This window comes from Parasteatoda tepidariorum, chromosome 3, assembly GCF_982258835.1.
Source record: "Parasteatoda tepidariorum strain Cologne lab strain chromosome 3, Ptep-v5.0, whole genome shotgun sequence".
Lineage (NCBI taxonomy): Eukaryota > Metazoa > Arthropoda > Arachnida > Araneae > Theridiidae > Parasteatoda > Parasteatoda tepidariorum.
The window spans coordinates 70,767,263-70,776,854 of record NC_141757.1 but is presented as its reverse complement, the minus strand read 5'-3'; the positions used below and the strand labels follow the sequence as shown (position 1 = coordinate 70,776,854).

Below are 9,592 nucleotides of genomic sequence, written 5' to 3'. Positions count from 1 at the left end.
ATATCTTTCTCACATACTTCACGAGGGAATAAATCCAGTCATTAAAAAGGCATGTAATTAACACTTTTATTTTCTTTTTCCACTATAAAATTCTACCTATATATCATAGTAGTTAAATGCTAATCGATTCTTCAAGATTTATTTTTTTTATTTGCTTTTGCGATTAATGAAAGAATTGCGAGAGAGAAAAAAAATATTCCTAAACTATGTCCCCTCGTTTAAACTTTGACAAGAGGAAATTACTTTCATTAAACTTTTTGATAAGGATTACCAAAGGAAGAAAGTAATTGATAAAGGTTAATTACTTCCTTTTTCCTTAGCTACAAAAAAATATCATTAACAATTTTTTAAAAAAAAATTGAAGTATCTTCTTATTAGAGAAGGAATTAAAACTTAGAAATATGGTCTTCATTGTTTTTTGTACTCTTAGTACCTTTGAAATGAAATGAATGAATTTTTAACTCAAAAAATGTCTTCGTTGGTTTTATACACTTGGAGCTTTTTCTGTTTAAATTTTGTAATGAGAAAGCGGTGTTTTTTTTAAAAAAAAAAACACTACATAATACTTGCACCTTACTAGTAGTGCTTTATTTACGTCTCACTAGAGTTGCACAATGGGCACTGCGGGCGACGGTCTGGGAAACATCCCTGAGGATGCTCCGAAGACATGGAATTTCAATTTTGATCTTTTGCGGAGAGGATGGCTCTCTCCACTTTGTCAGCCCAAACACCTGCACGAGAAGTAGAGCAATTTACAGTAAAACAGTTTACCGAGGGCCGATGCCTCAAACCCTCGATTCCTTCGCGGACTAGTTAAATTGGTCACCATACCACTCACTGACCGCTTGACTTCTGTGATTTACTAGGAGCCATGTCTTAATGATCAGTCCAATGCGGGACAGCACTTTTGTAACAAAAATATACGTAATTATTATTATACCTAACTTTTTCCACAGAACGGGGCGTGGCCAAAATATGAGTGTAGGGACCAAAAACTTCTATACGAGACTTTAAAACATGATTTTTTTTTTTTAATTATAAGGAAGTGTTAAAAAAAAGTGCCACTAATTCTTTTTATTCTGTAATTTGATTTACATAATTTAGTATGAATTTTAAACATATTTTAACAAATATATTTTGTTTAATTTTATGGAAAAGAGGAATGTTTTTGAAATCTGTAAGTCTTAAAATATTTTTATACTACTAGACTATACTAGAATATAATAGTAAATACTAGAATATTGGGGAGACTATACTATTAAACTAGACTATAATAGTAAATACTAAAACATTTGGGAGAGTGTGTGTTTTCTTGCAGAGAAACTCTGAATTGCACTTTAAAAGTCAAGAAGAAGACTTACCATATTGGCATGTTGTTGTTGATTAATTCACGACATCTGTGTAGATAAGTTTGTTTTACTATGTTAAACACTCTAATGTTCGCTTGTCTTTAAGCTTTCCTTATTTATTGGTCATTAGAGTTATAAAAGTTATTCTTAGTCCAGCTTATTATACGTTTACTGAAGATTCATAACCTAACAAACAACAAGGATTTGGTCCAATAACAGCACTGTTCTGTCCCGTTTTGATAACTTCTGCTCTCGGGATAAAACCGGGTATTCACTTGATGTGTGTCTATGCTGGACCCACGAAAACTGCAGTGCAGCGGGGGACGAAGACAATTGCATCCAAAACTGAGCAAAGGGTTTACGGACTCCGGGGCAAGATTTCTTGCAGACTAGTTTTACAACTGCACAAAAAGGCTTATTTTCATATTTTGTAGAATTTTTGAAGACCCATTATGCAAAATGGTAGATTTTATACAGATATAAAGAAATTCTCCGCAATTTTTTTAAGAAAATAGCATAAATAAAAAAACACTGAATTTTTTGTAAATTTTGGTCGGGCCCTCCCTTATGAAAAAATCGAGGTATAAATGAGGTATAAACAAGGTATATTTTAAAGGTATAAAGGAGGTTGTTATTTAAAGACGTCGTTGAGGTTGAAAAGGGTGCAAATGAATACCTCAAAACCAACCTCAAATATACCTTAATATATACCTCCAGAGGTATATATGTTTCAACTTGAGGTGTTTAATTTTACATCTTGGGAGAGGTAGATATTTACTACTTTAAAGTGTTTCATTTTCAACCTTAGGTTATTACTTATCAGCTTGAAGTATATTTATTTACACTTGTGGAAGTATTTATTCAACAACCTAAAGTGTGTCATTTTACACTTCAGGTTATTATAAATCAACCTCAGGTGTATTTTGTTCCACTTCAGGTAATTATTTTTCAACCTCAGGTATCTAATTTTATGCTTGTAGAGATATATATTTTTCAACGTATGGTGTGTCATTTTACACTTCAGGTTATTTCAAATCAACCTCAGGTGTATTTTGTTCGACCTTAGGTTATTACTTATCAGCTTGAAATATATTTTTTTACACTTGTGGAAGTATTTATTCAACAACCTAAGGTGTGTCATTTTACACTTCAGGTTATTATAAATCAACCTCAGGTGTATGTTGTTCGACCTCAGGTAATTATTTTTCAACCTCAGGTATCTAATTTTATGCTTGTAGAGGTATATATTTTTCAACCTGAGGCATGTCATTTTACTCTTCAGGTTATTTCAAATCTACCTCAGGTGTAATTTTTGATAGTTGGAAAGGTGATTTTTTACTAACGTAAGGTGTATTATTTTTCACCTCAAATATAAGTTTTTATGCTTGTAAAGGAAATTTTTTTAATCAAACTAAAATATGCCATTTTTCCCTTCAGGTTATATTTTTTTATGCTAATGCTGGTAATTAAATATAATTAAAATGTTTCTCCTTAGACTGCTAATTTTTAACCTAAAATATATATCTTTTCACTTGTAGAGGTATTTATCACTCTGATGGAGTTTTTAATGTTACACATTAGGTGGTAATTACTTATTAACTTTTTACTGTCTGTCTTAATTTTCACTGCTAATCCTGATGCTAAGAAACTATTTTCTAAACACATAGGCGGAATACGGATGAATCTTTCTTTCGAAAGAATTTTCGACTGATTTCCATGTATTGTGTGAAGAAAAGTAAAATGCAATGCAAAGAATATATCTTCCTTTAATTTTGAAATACAACCCATTGGAATGTATTCTTCCTCACACAATTCAGAATAGGAATTTTCACTTAACGCCTTTAATTTATAGTTTGTGAGCCTTGTGCTAATTTGCAATTAAATAGTTCATAAAATTTATTAATCTTGAATTAACATGTAGAGTTGAATAATGTTAAGTATGCTGACTCATAAACCTTAAAAGAACATTTCAAATGTTTCTGTAATTTTAATAATTTCAATTAAACTATCGTGAAAAGAGGATACATTTGTTTCAGAAAAATGTGGGAACTCATTTATATAGAACAGATGTTAAAGGCGCTAATTTTTTGTAAAAGCGAAATAACAGCAAATTTAAATAATTTAGCCAGCTTACATATAAAAACTTTTATTAACAAAAAAAAATTAATTTTTCGTTCAAGAAATCAAAATTCTTGACTATTACTCTGCTTCTTCTGCAAGTTTGCTGTGCTTACGTTATTTGGAGCATTGGAACCTATAAATAAAAAATTTGAATTAGCGAGAGTCATATTTACATTGATAATGACAAATTTTAAAAGATTAGAATAATATTTTAAAGCTTATTTCGTTGCATAAATCACCTTTTATTATTATTTCTATTCAATTTTGAATAAATAAATGGTTTCTTTAGTAACAGCAGATGAATAATAATAATAATAATGACCTGCAAAACTCTCCTCCCAGTATATTTCAATTCTTTATTTTGACTGTTTAAACATATCACTTAAAAAAGCTAATTTTTCTATAAGATGCATATAAAAACTGCTGTAGAAATAACACGCTTATTGAAATTCTTAATTTTCCAATAATTCAACCGACCATTTTTAATTATGGATTGTTATGCTGATATTTAAATTTTTTTCTCAGCAAATTTTGAATAAATTCAATTACACTGGCCTGCTTGTTTAAATTTTTAGTCCAATTTCGCAAAAGAAATTGTACTAAAACCAATTCTCAATGCTGCTGATTCCGAAAATAATTGTCTATCACGTAAGGTTTTTAAAAACAAAAGGTCATTTTCAACCTTTTATTTAATGTGATCAAGAATCAATCATCTTTTAATAAAAGAATGTAGAACATCAATGTTTTGTGTTTTTCATGCCCCATCGAAATAAAAGCAACATTAAGTTTATATGTTTACTTGCCTGAGGGAATAATTTAAGATAATGCTATAAAATAATGTTTTCAAAAATCAAAGATCATGCAAACTTTATCAGTAATTTTTTAGGTGAAAAGATTTCATTAAATCAAAGGAGAATAATTTACTTGTCTTTTTTCTTTTTGGTGTATATTTAGAGTTACTCCCAGGGGAAGGCTCTCCAGTTACTAGTCTCCACTTCCTCCTAGCTGCAGAGCACGTATTATTGACAGCCTTATTCAAACCTTGAAATTCTGGATGCCATTTACGGAGCAGCTCTGTAAAAGTTGCATGTTCAAGTTGAGTAAAATCAAGTTATATAAAAGTTGCATAGCAAGTTTCATTTGGAAATTTTCAGATGAGATTTTTTTTTAAGAAATTGAAGGAAATTGAAATATATATTTATATAACTTTGATAAGTTACTAATGTTGACAACAAAAATCCAGAGTCAATAATACTTTTAAACTTTTTTAACTACAATATAAGCAGATTAAGTATAGGTTCACCAAAATGATTTTAATATTTAATTGAAATAATAAAATTATTTTTTTGGAATAGCTGTCTCAGTAAATTTGTTTTATACAATATTCTTTGTGGATTAAAGATAAAAACTATTTTATTAGAGCACACTATTTATACGAAAAGTTTTCATGTTCTTTTAGTCTCTTTACGAGTCTTCACGAGTCTTATTAAAAATAAATTGAAAATCATTCCAAAATATTAAACTGCATCATGTTGATCTAGAATAATATTCAAGATTTTGCCTTAGCGGACTAAAAACTAAAATAAAACTAAACACAGTGGCGCGACAGCCCATAGAGGGCCAAGGTCTACTGTGCCCATTTCAGTTTTCTTGACCTTGGGCTCTGGGATGCAGGAGCAGATGTTCCGGTTAGGTGGTCAGCCGAACGCGGAACCCCCAGTGTTTAGTTCCCAAGCATGCTTGGTACTCATTTATCGACCCACTGAAGGGATGAAAGGCTGAGTCAACCTTGCCCGGCCCAAGGATCGAACCCAGGACCTGTGGCACGGAAGAGCGGGGCGTTGCCTTAGTGGACTAAACGGACAAAAAGTTTGAATTTTGCATGAGAATTTTTTAAGTGGATGCCAGTTTTCCTTTACCTATAGTTGCCTTTTTGCTAACTATAGGCAGATATTATTTAATAGGTGATACACATACAAATACTTTTAAGATACTCAACTAAACCAAGCTTATGTATAAAAGGGCAAGTAAACTTAAACTAGGCTGCATTAATTTCTTCGTAAAAATTTTAGTAACTTGTACTTGTCAGAATTCAATATACTGTTGCTGGAATTATTATGGTGTTATTGAAGAAATGATTTCTGGTGAAAAGATGCGTTCTCTTAATCTTAATTTTAATGTTGAACTAAGCCATATTACACAAGTAACTAATTCTGGCAACTTTAACTTAATTCCTGTGACAAATATATCTTCTGTTTGTATTTCCATCCAGTGCGATGACACTGGAAAAATTTATTTTGCTAATGTGGTGAACAATCTAGAATTAGAATAACTTTTTTCTCTCTAGAGGCAATGTATATGTAAGTTCAGTAATCCCCGCTTATATATAATGTAATCGCTGCTAATATCAATCACTTATTATTACCGAAATTATTCGGTTCTGATTTTTTTTCATTGATATTATAGTTTTCTGTGATCCTTACATAATTTAATGTTATTAGAATTTAATTTTCAAAATTCTTTATTTATTAGCGTTATATTTTTATTTACTCTGCACATTTAAAAATAAAAAAAATTCTTTTCTTTCTCTGCGATAATGTTAGAATTTCCAATTTCTCATCATTTCTGGAGTTTAAAAACAAAATATTTTTCAGATTATGAAAATTTATGAAGTTTGCTTTATTAATTTGTGAGGGGGGTTAAAAAATTAGTTCACTAAAATTAGCTTGAATCTTATCTCATATTACATATATTTTTATTAAAAAAAAATTTCAGATTTTATTAGGAATTCTCATATATTTTTTAATGATATTTGTTGATTTGATATGGTAAACTTGTTTCCTACCTTAGAATCACCTGTTAATAGTAAACATTAATTTAAAAAAATGAATATTTACTTCGAAAAACAGGATTGTTTTTTTTCTTCATGTTTGTAAATATATATTTTTATGAAAATGCAACTTTTGAAGAAATATTAAAATTTTTGTGTGATATATTTACCCTGATTGCAATTTTTATTGTATATGTTTATTTTATTAGTTAAATATGTATGTTAGATTTTTGTTGAAGGCAACAAATATGCATTTCGTTCCTTACAATAGTATTGTTTATTTGTTTAGAAACTGTTAACTTTCAATTTTCAGTGATTTATTTATAAGAGAAATTATGAACCTTTTACTCAATCAGCTTGCATACTGCTACGTTAAAACATATACATTTAAGCAAAACAAAAAGAATAGTTATATTTGAATAAATTACAAACAATAAAATATACTGTGCGTAACCTGCTGTAACGATTCACCAGTAACGTTACCCTAAACAGCGACGAGAAATATTTAGATTGATCTGTCTTATTGCTAAGCATACAACAATAGCCTCAAAGAATATCCTCCGACTTAAATAATGTAAGATCAGGACGCGTCTTTAAAACAAAAATAATGAAATTTAAGTTTGAAAGTTGAGGCATATTTGATTAAAAGTGACAAAGCTAAATTAATAAATGTCAAGCACACTTACCGAATTTTAAAGAAACTTTCGATTGTAAACACACACGCCATTTGCCGGCTAGCACGGAACTCTGGGAAGTGAGCTAGTTGATATGAAGTGTACTTTAAACAACCTTAAAACAACCTTAGGTATAAATAAAATGACTTCATACATCTCAATAAAGACCTCACTCTCTTTAGTTGAAAAAAATTATATTTTTTTTACCTCGTAAATACCTCTTTTGTTACAAGTGTAAAAAAAACAACCTGGTGAACCTTAAAAACTGCCTCATGATTCTGGTTGATATGAAGTGAATTTTAAACAACCTCAAAATAAGCTTAGGTATAAATAAAAGGACTTCATATACCTCAATAAATATCTCACTCTTTTTAGTTGAAATAAGGTAAAAAAATTTACACCTCAAAAATACCTCTTTTGTTACAAATGTAAGAAAATAAACCTGGTATACCTTAAAAATCACCTTATCAGTCTGGATGATTTGAAGTGAATTTTAAACAACCTCAAAACAAGCTGAAGTATATATAAATCAACCTCGTACACCTTAATTACAACCTTTACGAGGTATAATTTTTATTTCTGTTTTCTCTGCAACCTTAAATATACCTCAAATATACCTCAAAACAACCTTAATACCTCAAAAATACCTCAAATCAACCTTAAATATACCTTAAATTTTCATAAGGGCTCAGCAATCCCGTCCCTCAGGACATTTATCCCTCTCCAACATGTCTCACAAATTAAATTGCATGCATAATTTCTTAAATTGTCATAGAAAATAGAAAGTTTTGCTACTTTTCCACTGAAATTCTAGTATTCCTAAATTTCCCATAGAGTTAACATGTGCATCTGGTTTTACCCGGGTGATTCAACTTAATCTTGGAAAAATTTCTTGTAAAAAAAAGTTAAACAATGAATTTTCAGGAAGGATATATTGTACACTACTAAACAATGATTATCTTGATTAAATCTAACGGTTTCTAAATGGAACAGTTAAGCTCCAATAGGCCTTCGAATCTTCACGGTGTTACCCCACTTTCCACTACATTTATAAGAAATAAAGAATAAGCATGTCAATTGGATACTTCAAGAACAATCTGGTAGGAGTAAAAAATTTTATGGTGCTTAAAAATTCTTCATAATACAAATCTATTAGTTTTCAATCTTGAAATTTTATTTTAGAATTTCTATGTAATTAAAACAGGAACTCAATTTAAAGTTAAATTTAAAAAGAAAAAGTTAAGAATAGCGTAAGAGAAACTCGATAACGGAAAAAACTGCTTCTTGACTTACAAACATATTAATTCCTCTTTTAAAAACTAATAACGAGATAATTTATCATAATTTACCATTTATCTTTAATTAAGAATATAAAAATTCTGTCTGAAGTAAAAGAACAGTATGTTGAATAACTTTTTAATGGAACATTAAAAGTTTAAAAAAATTTTATATTAAAATATTACTGTAATTATTTCTCAAATATTGAATGTTAAATATAAAAATGCTAAGAAATATAAGTTGTTATCCAAAGCAGAACCGTAATTCGATCGGTTTTAAAAATTCCTTGTATGCTTTTCGTTTGTGGAAATGCAGGAATTTAAAATATTGCTTTAATTAAATGCAAATTTTTTTATTATAAGTTGATTTTAAAATATTTGATTTAAAAGTGTATCTTCTTCATTCTATAAAGTTTTGCAAAGTAAGTTTATGAAGAATGTAATTTGTGGAAAAAACTCATTTATTTGCACCATTTTGTAATTGATGTTATTTTAATTTCGACAGAAAAGTAAAGAATAAAAGACACATATAAACTTTTGTTCACTTCAAATTAAAAAATAACTTTTATAAGCTGACAATAAGTCATGTTTTTGTTCCTCTTTGCTTTGCATTTTCAACAGGTTCTTTTCTTTATTGCTACTTTTTACTTGTGTTCTATACTTTATAGCGTTTTTTACTGATTCTGACCTGTCTTCCAGTTTTTAACTTATGTTCTAATCTGTTTTGTGCTTCATAAAAATATTTTTTAAATGTAAGCAAAGAAAGAAAATATGTACGGCGGTTAAAGAGATTTCGCAAACTAGACGATACATACAAAATTTCTATTGTTAGATACATTTATGCAAAATCTTTCAACATTTAATTGATAAATAATAACAAATTATTGGACTACAAAAAATAAATATTCTAAACGTTTAATAAAGTATTCAATTTCATTCATTCAGATTGAAAAAGATTTAGAAAAAGAACTTCTTACAGGTACAAAAAATATTTCAATAAAAACATCTATTTATTAATAGTCAATTAATCTCAATTAATAATAGTTATTTTCTAGATAGGATCTTTAATTGTAATTTTTGAATTTATATTTAACAATCATTTTGTTAAAGACTTAATTATTTTTAACCTCTTAAAAATAAAGGATCATCATTTCCGTTTCCCTTTTTAATTATAAAATGATTTTATTACATAGTTAATAGTTAAATCTAGACCAGATTTTAAAGTGATGGAGTAAAAAACTTACAGCCCAGGTGGTCTAAGAACACATGAAAAAACAATTCTGGTAAAACTACTGTACTATATGGTAATGACACTTCTAAATAATAATAATAAACATAATT

At 28.8% G+C, this 9,592-nt stretch overlaps 1 long non-coding RNA gene across 1 annotated transcript; it reads right to left on the bottom strand.

The window, feature by feature from the left end:
* Nucleotides 1–3,498: 3,498 nt before the first annotated feature.
* On the bottom strand, nucleotides 3,499–7,144 carry LOC147813891 (uncharacterized). The gene is made up of 3 exons (XR_015432597.1): nucleotides 6,987–7,144; nucleotides 4,395–4,544; nucleotides 3,499–3,603 (listed from the first exon to the last, which is right to left on the bottom strand). It is a non-coding gene; the product is annotated as an uncharacterized LOC147813891 (long non-coding RNA).
* Nucleotides 7,145–9,592: the final 2,448 nt, after the last annotated feature.